This window comes from Corapipo altera, unplaced genomic scaffold (genome assembly GCF_003945725.1).
Source record: "Corapipo altera isolate COAL_440 unplaced genomic scaffold, ASM394572v1 56, whole genome shotgun sequence".
Classification (NCBI taxonomy): domain Eukaryota; kingdom Metazoa; phylum Chordata; class Aves; order Passeriformes; family Pipridae; genus Corapipo; species Corapipo altera.
Window position 1 is genome coordinate 9,351,047 of NW_020884896.1, and position 13,408 is coordinate 9,364,454.

A 13,408-nucleotide genomic window follows, 5' to 3' on the forward strand; every position below is an offset into this window, starting at 1 on the left:
TATACATTGGTGGGCAGTTGTCCCAGCAACAACTTCTAGCTTCCCAAGGGATCTATTAAAAATCATAAATGAATTAAAGATAGTTTGGGGGGTAAGAAGGAAGCAAGGGGACAAAAGGTTTGCTTTTAAATATAATTTCTACAAGTTGTGGTTCTTAGCAGGCAGCTCCCACTGTACAGACTGAGAGTGATTGCCATTATCTGGTGCTGAAGTTGAAGTGAACACATCTCAGTGGTTCACTCTGTAATTATTATTAACTGTTATTACCCACTCCTGTCCCTCTAGATATGTCCTCACTTCCCTTTTTCTCTTAATTTGTGACTGAACTGGGCAAGCTGTCTGTCCCCACTGGCTTTTCTCTGTCTCCATCCAGGCTATCTTCTCAGCCTTCTGAAAGCGCCATATAAATTCTTCCCCAGCCAGGTACTTTCTCCATCTCATCTCAACCTAAGTCCCCTGTTTGCCCAGTTACTCTCTTTCCCTGTGCTCTCCCTCTGCCTTTGCTGGTTTTTGTTCTTTTCAGCAGACCATCCTCCCTGGTGTGCCCCCAGCTGTACAGGGACCTTTCCCACTCTCTGGCCTTCTCTCTGGCTCACCTCCATTGCCACTATCCAGAGCTCCTGGGAGGAAATAAAGCTCAGTCAGAGTGATGTAAAGACACACTTGTACTAAATATTTAAAGAATGCGGTAAGGACAAAAGCTGAGGGGAGTCTTTACCACAAAATTTGCTGAATTGATTCAGTGGAAAACACTGGGAGGAAAACTGAGACAAGGCAAGCTCCAGTCCTTGTGAAGGCAGGGCATGGGGCACTATCAAAGCACAAACTACACCTCCCACCACCCACTGAGGGAGGGAAATGGATCCATCTGCCCCACTGAAAAGCTAAGGAAATCAGTCATGGGCAAAAAGGCTGGCACTTGGGTTTTCTGGCTCCCCTGTTCATTAAATCAGTGTCTCTTGTTTTGCAGGTGAGGTACACAGGTAATGTATTTTAAGCACAAACAGCTTCGATTCTTCTGTCCTGGATATGTTGAAACCTTCTTTTATGTGATACTGTCTCATTGGATCTATGAATCCCTCACTCTAGAAATCAGGCAAATTGACATAATATATCCATAACAAAAAAATTAAGTTGAAACTGTGGTGTTCAAACATAATGCTTCAAGTCTAGATTTTGTCACTCTTCATTTTCTTTCTGGAAAGGGGAACTCAGGTCTGAAAAACTTCACAGGTGAACACCAGCCCACACCCAAACACCAGCCTAGCCATTTGACACAAGGCTGTGACTGACCTCAGTGGGACAGCCAGGCTTTAACCCAGCTGTCCTCCCTGACCCACAGAGCAGACCAGGTCAAGGCTGTCTGAAAACAGGAGCCCTCCCTGGGAAGCTGACTGGAGGAGGGCAGGGGTGTGCAAGGAGCTGAGGACAGTGCTGCCTGCTTTGGATCAGGCTGATATGGGGTCAGCTGGTGGACACTGCCCTGGCAGATCAGCCGGGCTGATCAGCAGCTCCCTGCAGCACATGCTGGCCCTGTGTGAAGCAGCCTCCCTCTGCCTGCTTTCCATCACTGAGGCAGCCTGGGACTGTGCTGTGTTTGTGCAGGTGGCAGCAAGGGCAGCCCCAGAGAACAGGTTTGCCTCTGTTTCCTTTTCTACATTTTACTCTGCCAATCTCCGCTTATCTGTGTCAATAGGTTGGGCTCTCCTCGTGTGCTTGGCTCACCTGATGCAATGCTGCAGCATGAAACCATGACAGCATGTGGTATGTATTCGTGAAGGAAAAGTTTTTCCCAGTTGTGCACAAAATGGGAACCAGGGATTCTTCTTAAAACATCTTAGTAGAACATCTTAGATTAAACAAAGTGTCTCCTTTTCCCTTACACAAAAGAAATACCCATAAGGATCAGCATTCAATGGCATGAAGCTGTGTTGGGTGATTTAGGTTTGATACTAGGATACTGGTTCTTCACCCAGAGGGTGGTTGGGCACTGGAACAGGCTCCCTAGGGCAGTGGTTGCAGTAGCAAGCCAGAGTTCAAGAAGCATTTGGACAACAGCACATGGTGTGAATTTTGGGGTTGTCCTGCACAGGACTCGAGGTTCCTTGTGGGTCCCTTCCAAATCAGGATATCTTATGATATGATATGAAATGATTCTCATTGCAGGGCCTGCCTTAGTGACCTGGTGGCCAGGAATCCTCTCCAACTCCCTTGCCATGTCTCATCTCCCTTTTGCTTGCTTAAGTGGAGCTACGGTGCATTACAGCACTGTACAATCTTCATGAAACAGTCTCGTACTAGCCTGACATATTCACAGCACCACAGAAACGTGACTTCCCAGATGCTGAAGTGAAAGAAGCAGAGGTAGTTGCCGCCTCTTCCTTCCTAGCTGTCCCCTTTTACTGCAAACATGAGGGTCAGTAGGGCCCTGGTGGGTGTCACAGGGGATTGGGAGCAGGCAGGGAGGGGAGTGGTTGGGCCATCAGGATCCTTCTTCCACACTGTGAGAATGGTTTTCTTAAAGCTCATCTGCACACAATTGCATCAGCCTACTGCAGAGTGAGTTTTCTAATCAGATACCCAAGGCGATTAAAGCCAGCAGCTCTCTCCTTTCAGTTCACATCAGGCCTGTTCTGGTTAAAGTATCATTCAGGAGCACTGTTCAGCTACCTAATGTCACTTCCTTTAAACTGAAATAGAACTGTATGTCAATTGTTAATTAGCTGGGTCAGATCTGAATGAGTGGGCATGTTTGAAAGCTTTTTGGGAATTAGAAAGCTGCATAAGGCAGGCTGAATCCAGCCTATTTAATGTTTAAATAATTGCCAGGCAGAGTTTTGGCCACTATTTCCCAAGATAAGACAGAAAGTATCAGCAGCACAGCCCTGGGTCAGGAAGCAGCTTTTTCAGCCTATGCCTTAGAAACAAAGTTTCTTCTTTAAAAGGTGTCCTCCCCTTGTTCCTGAGCATTGTTTGAGAACATGTATATTAGTTCCACCTTCCTTAAACACTGTCTTGGTGTCTTTAGAGAACACAGGAAGTCTGTTTTGTTTGTGGGTTTCTTCTCTGGCTGGGCTGTTTTTGCATTGCAGCTGGTTTATCTTTGGCAGATAGCAACGTGTTCTTGGCAGCAAACTTTCACCTTGAGCTCAGGGGGCGTAGCCACACTGTATTTTGCACACCTGTGGTGGGGAACTAGGAAAAATTTGCCTGTTTCTGTCGCTGCTGAGATGTAAAAACCAGTTTCACAGCAGTGCTATTAGTGTTTTGTAGAGGCCCTGGCTCCCAAGACTTGAGCACACTGGAGGGCTGTGTGTGTGTGTGTGTTCATGAGCAAGACTCTTGCTGCCCTGCATGGACTTTAGCATTCAGCGTCTGGCAACTGGACGTACTTCACCAGCAATACAATCACAAGTAACATTGTTTTGGTGTGTGCCCCAGTAGAGCTTCTACATCTCCTTATCTACCCTGCTCACTGTTACTGCCCATAACACTGTCTGTAGGTAGGTGCTGTGATGATGAGCTTGCTGAGCCACTCCCTGCACTGAGACATTCACAGGGACTGGCGTTGATGTTCTCCGAGGTGCCCTTGCCACCAAGTGCAGGGTCTCTGGAAAGAAGTCAGACTTTAAATAGGTGTTCTCGCAGCAGAGTAAAAAGAAAGAACACTGAGACCATCAGGAAGAGCAGCCCAGGTCTGTCCTGATGCTAATGGGGATCAGCACCACTCCAGCTGAGCTATTCCAGTGCCTATTTCCATCTGATTGCGATTGGGAAAGATTAACTCAGGTAGGCAGGATATGCTAGATATTAGTCTTCCAAGATATCAGTAAGGCATCCAGGATACTGTAAATGATCTCAGAAGCCTTCTCCTTCCTTTTCTCTCACAAATTAGCCTGCAGGTGGGGTGGGGGACCCCTGAGGGTGGGGCACAAAGGAGTATTTTAGTGAGTCAGAGTACGGATTTGCCATTGGACATCCCCCTCCTGCGCCGGGCACAGAAGGCAGCGCAGCTGCCACAGGAGCACAGAGACCTGGCAGTGCCTTGTGTGACTGATGCCAGGCTGTGTATGAAACGGACCCAAGAGATCTGAAATAAATGGGTCAGGCTGTGTTCTTGGGTATTTCCCACCACCAAACTGATGTCCCTCTGACTGCATGTTCACAGGCTGTGTGTTACATGCTCCTCTGCTTTTCTCTTCCTGCAAAGGTAGATGCTGATTCACAAGCTGCTGCTGTTGTTCAGCCAAAACCCCCATCCAAAACCCCTTCTGTGGGGTCTGATCTCAAAACCAGTCTCACTGAATCAAAGGCTACTTGAGCCTTAAGGTAAGTTAAAACAACATCAGATGTAAGCAGTGCCTAGCAGTGCGAGAAAACACTGTGTTCTGCCAGCCCAATGAAAAGAGAAAAAAACCTGAAGTGAAAGAAACTCATCAGAACCACAGTTTGGATATGCTCCCCCCAGGAGCTGCTCCATCTCTCTGCACTCAGGGCATGTTCACACTATGGCAAGGAATGGCATGAACTCACTTTCATTAATCACTTCTTGTCAGCCAAGCAAAGTGGGAAGTAAATTGTGTTTGCTGAAACCACCATGCAGGTGGTCTAAGCGAGTGGATGTCAGCTCAGCAGGAGCAGGGAGGGGTGTGCACCAGGGGTTACTGTGGGTCAGCTGGTGTCTTGATTGCTTGTGATTGTGTGAACTAGCCTGAAGATGCAGACAATATAAAGCAGAGTGATGCTTATGACGTTTTTGAATCTCATATCTCCTCTTATTTGGTCCTGGAGGTTTTCAGCAAAGATCACCCACTGAAACAAAGAAAAATCACTTTGCTGAAACACAAAGGACCAAGTCATGTATTCAACCTCTTTCAATGCTTCTATGATCTTGCAGAGCCTTTGAATTCCTCTTTACCTACAAGAGATTTACTACAGTGCAAAATGAGTTCCTGGAACAAAAAGATGCTCCTTTTCAAGGGGATATGGGTTGTTGAGGCTTCAGGTAATGCTTTGAGGTGAGTTGTCATATGTTGCTAAAATAATCTTTTCCCACCACTTTCCTCATGTCAGCATTTCTAGAGCTCCAGTGCATTGTGGCTGCTGTTGTTATGTAAGAATTTATGAATGGCTGAAAAGTTCAAAGGCATATTGGCAACCTCAAGTCCCGAAAAACCAGGAGTCATCTCAAGCCCTACCCCGTTTCCCAAGACAAAGTTGTTTGCCAACTATTTCTTTTCTTAACTTTTTTTTTTTTTATTAGCCCACAAAGTTTAGGAACTCTTTATTCACCTCCCAGGTTTTTTTAGCTTTTAGATTGCACTAGTTTCATGGTTTCAAATCTTTCATCCACAAAACCTTGAGGGCTAGGGACATACTTTGTTTACAAATGAAAGCTGAAATTCCCTGGGATTTTAGGATATAATACCCAAAGCATAAAAGTTGTGATAAAATCACAGGAGTTGCCAGCAGTGCACAGAAGAAGAGACATTGGATTGCAGTGAGCTGCAGGTATCACTGGCTACTGTCATTTTAGTGAGTCAAATAAAAATAACATTGTGGTTAAACATGAGCTCTACAGGCCTAACTAAAGAAGATAACCTCATCTCTTTCTAGCTACAGTGCTTCACAAAAGCGTTGCCTTTGTAATCCTCTGGATTAATGTTCACACTCAAGCACTCTGCCCCAGAAGCCTCTGCACCCCTGTCAGAGTGCGTTTAAAAGGATAAAGCCTCTCTGGGATGCAGAGGAGGCTGGTGCCAGCCAGGCACCTCCTGGGACACGTGGCTGTGGCTGCTTCCAAACCAGGAGCATTTCAGCTCAAGTAATCCTCCTTTCTTCCCTCTCATTCCTCTTGACTGTTGCTTTAATTTCAGTGTCGTGCCGCCTTTCACGTAGCCCCTTTCAGCCTGAATCGGATCCCTATTGTCTGTGTTGTCAACACAGCTGTTTAAATCCCTTCCCCCAAATACCCCAGCTTTCCAGAAAGCTCCTGCCTGCAAGGCCCAGGCGCTGTTCTGAGTTTGCAGCTTTCTGTCAGGTCCTGGGCTGAGCTCAGATTCCTGTTTGGACCAGCATGAAGTCAAAACGGAAACAAACTCAGGAAAACCCTCCACTTCTGCACAGCCTGATGTTCACTGACTGTGCTGGAGGCTTCTGTAGTGCTCCAGCCTGGGACTGGCAAGCAGTGCAGGGCAAAGCGAATGACTAGCATTATTAAAAATGCTTTGCAATTATACAGCACCTTTTCATCTGAAGATTTCAAAGCTTTGTAGCACTCACACAAAGTTACTTATTATCCCTGGCGTTTTAGCAGAGTCAGGAAAGGAAGGAAAGCAGCAGCTAAGTGACTTGCCTTAGGTCATGCAGTGAGTCGGCGTCAGAGGTGGGAACTCAGCCCGAAGTGCTGACTCTGTGGCTCATGCCCCAACGCGAAGACACACCTCGCCTTCTCCTGGAGTTAGAGTGCCAGACCACCTCCTTGGGGGGTGCAGAGATGGGGCAAGCACTCTGCCCACCCAGAGGGTCAGCACAACCCGGGCAGTGCGCTGGAGATGCCTGGCTGGGAGCAGCACCCACCGCTCCTAATCCCTGCTCCGTTCCCCTGGAGCCCTGTGCTCACTGCTGAGGGGCTATTGTGGCATCTCTTGTGCCTGAGGCTGCAGACCAGCTTGCCATGGCATGGTGTGGCTGAGTGTAGCTAAGTATACCAGTGACCTGTAGGGCCTGGAGGGCAGGGTGTGGTGTGCCATGCCCCGGGACTAAGCATGGCTATTGCAGACCCCAACTCCAGCATGATCCCTCCAGCCTGCCGGCTGTATGCACATGAGAAAAACACAGGGACCTTCCTTGACAGGGGACAGCTCTAGGGACAATTCAACCTTGATACCCCAGAACACACTATTGAGGACCAGAGATGGTTTTCCTTTATCAGCACTGCACCCAGGCTGCTGCTCTCCCACTAGCCAAGCCTTGGCTACAGTGAAGGTGCAGCAGCACTGGTTTCCTTCAGACCAGGTGGTCCAAGCCAGCCAAGGAGCCTGGATATACATTCAGTCACCTGCCAGGAGATCAGAAACACATTTGTAAGATGTTACACTCTTTGACTGGCTCAACGGGCTGTGCTGTGGGAGGGACTGGGTGCCAAACCTTTGTGGCTTTGCAGCAAGAGAGCTGAAAATGTCAAGTCCTTGTATACCAACACTTCTCTAACTTCAGGTAAGTGGTGGGATTTAGTGACAGTGTGCTGCTTCCTGGAGGAAAGTCAGAAGGAGGGAGAGGATAGACGGAGAAAAAAGTAGATGTGAAATGGGGTGAACAGAGGCAGGTAGACCTCTAGACCTCACCGGCCTTGGCTGTGTCTCTAGCCCCTGCTGAGGTAAAACTTCTTGTTGGTGTTTACCACAAAGAATGACTTGCACAGTTATATTTATCAGGTAAAAAAAAAAAAATTCAAAAAAACACCAACTAATCTGCTTCTGCTCTTCCACTGAGCTACTTACTTTTACCCTAGAACTACCAGGAAAATCCCGTTTGGTCAAGTTTTTTCTCAGAGACTTGAGATGCTGCAGGTTTTTCAATGATAAACCTGTTCAAAGTATTACATCCCTATTATGAAGGCAGGCATGACTGATACAGCTTCAGACGTCAAAGGGACGTATTTAAATAAATAACAGGAACTAATCCATATAGCCAGCTTTCCTTAGGAGCTTGGGGATTTACATGTCTAAACTCTACTGCGATGAGACTCCAGGACTGGGGATAAAACTCTAGTTAACTAGAAGCATAACTTCACTGGAGATAAAACCCAGGCAAGGGGAAAATCTTGAAGACAGAGACTGAAGTAGAATGAATTTCAACCTCAGAAATGATACCTAGAGTGAGCAATCATTACACGGAATCATTTTAAAAAGCAAAAGAACAAATCAGGTATAAAAGCTATGTCTCAAAAGTGAGTTGGAGTTTTGTCTTTTAAAGGACATCAATAAAAAAAACGGGAAAAAGCTTTTCCTGGTTGCATATGGCTGAAGAAAACAGGGGAGGAAAAAGAGATTATATGGGGTAAAGGTTAATCTGTATTGGGTATGTGCAAAACCTGAACTCATACTTTTCTTTAACTTTTGATGACGATGTTAATCATGTGGCTGCAGATGTGAGGGATAATAGGATAGGGGTATGGAAATGTTCGTGGCCAGGATAGAAGCAAATCTCAGGGCTCCTTCCTGCCCTGAAGGCAGAGGAACGGGCTAATCCACATGCCAGAGGTCTGGAAGAACTGGCCCGATGCCTTTAACAGGTCCCTCAGTCAGGGACGGGAGCATAGTGAACCTGAACAGAAGTGAACTGATCTGGACAAGAACAGGCATGAAGGTTCCATCTTAATAGAATATGGACAGCTTCAGAAAAAAAAATGGTGAAGAAAAGGCTGGCAAAAGATAGGGAGGTAATGGCATGAGATTAAATGGGTTTATCAAACCCATTTATCTTTCTTGGGTAAGACAAGCTGCAAGCTATCTGCTTAGTGAAGGAAATAGGGTGGATCTCACCTATCTGGACTTAAATTGCACATTTTATATGGTACCATGCGGGAAGTTCTTAAGAAAAGGGAGAAGTGATTTAGCACAAGATATATAAAGATACATCCTTAAAGACCTGCTGTAAGAGCAGCACAGGGCTGCCAGGCTGGAGGGCAGCTAGCAGGGGAGTGTTAAACATCACTCCTGCAGATCTGGCAAGTGCTCTTGTAAATGAGCCTGGTACTAATGTTACTGGAGAACTGGTGAAATTGCTGACGACAGAAAATATGAAGCAACCTCAGGACAAAAGAGGCTTGAGATATTACACAGGAAAAGGTAGTTAGCAGCAGAAAGTGATGGTCATAGGCACAAATGACCAAACCCTTTCCTACAAACTAGCTGGCAGCTCACACTTTGATCAACAAGTAACTGACTTGCCAACACAGTGGAAATAGGAAGCATGAAATGCAGTCCTGGAAGGCAGCAGGAGAGGTGCAGCCCAGGCTGCAGCAAGAGGTGGGGTGAGCTTGAGGAGAGGCTATTTTACTTCATTTTGCAAAGCAAATGCCAAGAGCAGGAGGATTTCTCTGCATAAATACTTGTAGTAAGGGAAGAGAGAAGAGTTGATGGTGCTAAGGGCCAGTGCTGGTACAGAATAAATGATCAAAAAGAGGCATCAGACATTTTGATTAGAAGATCGTTACTAACCATTTGACAATGTGGTTCTGGAATAGCCTCCCCACTGCAGTCGTGCATGCAAAATATTAAATTGCTTTGAGGATGGAACTTGGCAAGTTTATGAAAAGGATTATATCACACAGTGCCTTTGACAGAAGAGCTGATAGCACAGAAGTTCCTGCCAGTCCTAAGCACAAAGGTAAATGTTCTGTAACCCTCTGTCCATATAAATATAGAGCATGTGATTATATACACACAAAAAGCAGGCACATGATTTATTAATCACAGGACCTCAGCTTGTCAAATAATAATTACAAGGCAATAACACACCTTGTTTTAATAAATGGCTCCCTAAGACTTTCTCCCACAGTAAACCCGTAAAAAAGGACAATTATTCTGAGGTAAATGCGGTATTTCATGTTTCTGGTTGTTAGCTTTTAAATGAACTCACTGTCTGGAACCCTTAAATCAAGTACTCCCATTTTTCTGCACATTTCACAAGTTCAGCCCTTTCCAGTAAAGCGTCTTTTCAGATGCGTGATTGCCCTTTGTTAAGGCAAGAATGAACAGATGACAACGGCAGCACAGAGGAGACATGCCTGGAACAGTTTTACAGCGCAAACCCAGTGCTAATGCTTCTGGCAGCAGGGCGTACTCAGAACTGTGAACAGGGGAGGCTTCTTGTGCAGTGTGAGGGGCAAATCCTGGAAAGCCACGATAGCGACAGGAAGGCAGCGGTTTGGGGAAGTGTTTATCCAAAGCCATGGCAGTGGGTGACACTGCAGTTTCCACGCTCAGGCAAATGCAGTGTGATCCCCCTCCACCTCCCAAGGGTGCCCAGCCTCGACAGGCGCTGCTCACACAGGTCTGCAGCGCAGCCCGGCTCCCAGCTCACTGACGGAGCTGCACGACGGTGTTCAAAAGCAACTCTAATTACTGAGCTTCAAAAAAAGTGAAGGCGTGTTTTAGTACCCTTTCAAACTGGAGCTGACGCTGCCTGATGAGGAATGGGATTGCTGTGCTTGCAGTTCATTTTATGAAGGCACCTTTGTAGAAGATGCAAAAATAAAAGTAGTTTGAAGGAAAAGAAAGCAGAAGGCCAAGAGACAGGCAACTGAACAGAGCAGACTGATTTAACAGATATGATACGTTTTTGCTGTCTGCATTATGTGTGAAAATTTATATTCCAAGTTACACAGTAACAGACTCGACTGTAATCAAACAGCACTGCTGAGGTGTCAGGAGCACAGATGCTGCCTATCGAAAATACTTAAAACAGAAAGTAAAACTTTGAAAAATCCACTGTGGGGAGCACAGGGAAAATACTAGATGTTTCTAACCCAAGGCAGCCTCTGTCTGTTTTTCACTGCTCTGATACGGGAGGTCGGAAGACCTACGTGAGTCACCCCAGCGACAGCTCCGATAAACCTTGATGAAAAGCAAAGGCCGGCAGCAGACTGCCCAGGGCAGCCTGGAGACACGCCGTGTCTATTGTGCACTACACATCGGACGGGGGGAAGGGCTGCTCCACGCGTTTTGGGGAACTTCAGCCAATGGATTCCTCCCCTGGGTGTTACGGGAGGGCTTGGCCAGCATGTGAGAAAGGGAGGGGAGAGTTTGAAAACAACCCAGCAGGCTCTAAGGAAGGAAGGCTGCTAGAAAGTGACCTGCTCGCCTCCGTGCAAGCGTTTTGCTCCAGGTGATCGGCGGAGCTCGGGGGGGAAGCGCAGGAGGGGCCTGGCAGCTCCTCGCGGGTCCCGCTTGGCTCGGGTCGGCACAGGTAACCCGGGATGCAGGTGCGGGGCAGCGGGCGCTGGGCTGAGCAGCCCACACAGGTTGCCTCGAGCTGCAAATCCACCAGAAACGGTCGAGAGAGGGTTTTTTTCCTAGGGGAGGAGGAATTCTGCTCTTTTGTTTGAATGGTGATTTTGGTAGTATTTTTGCTTTTAGTATGGCTGGGGGAGGGAGGGCAACAGGGAGCAAGCAGGTCTCCACAGATCAGAGCCTGGCATGTGATCAGCTGTTTTTTAATTATTGCAGGCAGTTTTGAGGTTAGAAAGGCAAAAAGAGGCGATATCTTTTAGTACACTGGTTGATACAATGGAAAAATACAAATGATCTTTCATGCACATCAGCTCTTTTACAGGTCACAGTGCTTTAGAAATCAGAAAATATGCACAGTCAAATCTAGTGGAGATTTTCAGTGATTGATAACTCAGCTGCTAATAGACACATTCAGGAGAAGAAAGAAAAAACACACCATTTTCTTGTCTGGAGGTGTGCTGGATGGTTTGGGGTTTTTCATCTTCTTTTGACTACTGACCCAGCTTTTAGGCCTCTTGGAAGTGATCCAGTCCTAAATGTCACCAGAAAATCTTCTAGCAATTTTTCACGATTCTTTAAAATGTGTAGTTGGCATGATGTGGTACTTTGTGGCATCTTCCCTTGTGCAGGTCCTGGTTACTGTTTCAGATTCTCTGCCACCTCTTTACTGAAAAATCTCTTTAAAGCCCCTTTCTGCCTTGCAGGGGAAGCTGAATTCCATGATCTATGTTAATAGCTGGAATTTATTTTCCAAATCTCGGTTGTGACATTGTAGTGGTTTGGTTGGTAGGCGGTAGTCAGTGGAGGTACAAAGAGTAAACTAGGAATTGGTTTTTGATTGATGGGGAAACGTCTGCCTCTAGGTTGTACGTGAAAAAAAGTCTTGTGTGAGCACGTTGGACTGTTCTGACTTAAAAAAGTCTGGAATCTAGTGTCTTCATGAGCAAGAAAGGTTTTCTTTCTGTCATTTGTCTGATGGGGAAAGTATATATCATAAAAATATGCAATCGTGCTGCACATTCTTTTAACAGATAATTGTTGTTTTAATTCTTAAACCCAGTTTTGATGATTCATGCAGAGCTGGGCCAGTAAATGAATTCAGAAGCTCTTACACAAGGGAACTTTGGCTCTTATTTCAGTCAGAAGTACACAGATTTGGAGTAGAATTATACTGGAAAAATATATAAAAATACTACGAAAATCAAGTCATAATCTGTTAACTGAGGAAGTTTCTCTAACTGGCAGCTGAAAAATCCTGTAACACAGAAGTACCAGAGCAGAAGTGATCTGTGTTTGCTTCTCTCATTGAGCTGGTCTGCTGTTGCTTGGGCTCTCAGGAGTGACAAATTAGGGAGAGAAAACAAAGGGTTAGCTGAGTTTTTAGGAGAGACCATGAATGGAAGCAAAACACGACAATGACTGTCATCTCTAATTAAGTGTCTGGCCTCAGGCCGTTTGCATGGAATAAACAGGGTAAATGTAAACTAAAATAAGGTAGAAAGTTTGGAAGGCTGTTGGATGGACACACAGGGTTTGGCTGTCCATCTTACACCTGCACTGTGTTCAGAGTTCCAGCAGTGGAGAAGGTGGATGCAGCACCTTTTCCCATCGATTGCCTGAGCAGTAGGAATCCTGCCTGCCAAGCCTGTGGTGTTTCCCAGTCCCTAGCCCAAAACCTGTCCCAGTGCTGAAGAAATGGTAGAGGGGTCATGTGTGGAGGAGCAGCAAAAGGTCTGAAATCCCCTTGTTAGGCGAGAGAAACACGCACAAAAAAGAGATAATACGTTATTTTTCTGATGACTTTAGTTCAGAAAAGGAAAAAAACCTTGATTTCTAATGAAAGGGGGCAGACAGCTCGCTGAGGGGGATCCGGGTACAGCTGTCCAGGCTTGCCCCGATGCAAACACTCGGCGTCCCCAGGCGGGATGTGAGGAGCTGTCCTTCCCCGTCCAGGGGTCCGTCCCTTCACACGTGACCCAAACCCTGTCACAGGTGTTGCCCAGCGGTGCCAATGCTCCCCCTAAGCGGAAGGATTCGGGCTGTGACCGCCCGGTGCGGGCCGTGGGCGGTCCGGGCCGTGTCACACGGAGCAAATGGAGGCCATGGGCAGGTGCGTGTGCGGCGCCCCCTCCTCCCCCTCCCGCGCCAATGGCTCCTTCCCGCTCCCCCCGCCGGCCCGCCCAAGATGGTCTCGGCCTTCCCACAGATCCGAACCCGCTCCAGACCCCGCCCGCCGCCATCCGCGCCTGCCGATTGGCTGCGGCGGCGGGCAGGAACCAGCCAATCGCGGCGCCGACAGCGGCCCGGTCGCTGGGGTAGAAAACACAAACAAGCAGGGGGCGGGCGCGCGCGCGGGGGCGGGGCCGGGCGGGGGCGCGCACGGGCGGCGG

The 13,408-nt window shown here is 47.2% G+C and overlaps 1 protein-coding gene across 1 annotated transcript in view; it reads left to right on the top strand.

The window, feature by feature from the left end:
- The first annotated feature begins 10,846 nt into the window (after positions 1 to 10,846).
- The window catches only part of PDCD4 (programmed cell death 4), an 18,840-nt gene continuing 16,278 nt past the window's right edge, over positions 10,847 to 13,408 (top strand). Inside the window, exon 1 of the mRNA XM_027648039.1 lies at positions 10,847 to 10,974. The gene's annotated coding sequence lies outside the window, so the exon portion shown is untranslated. The remainder of the gene's footprint in view (positions 10,975 to 13,408) is intronic.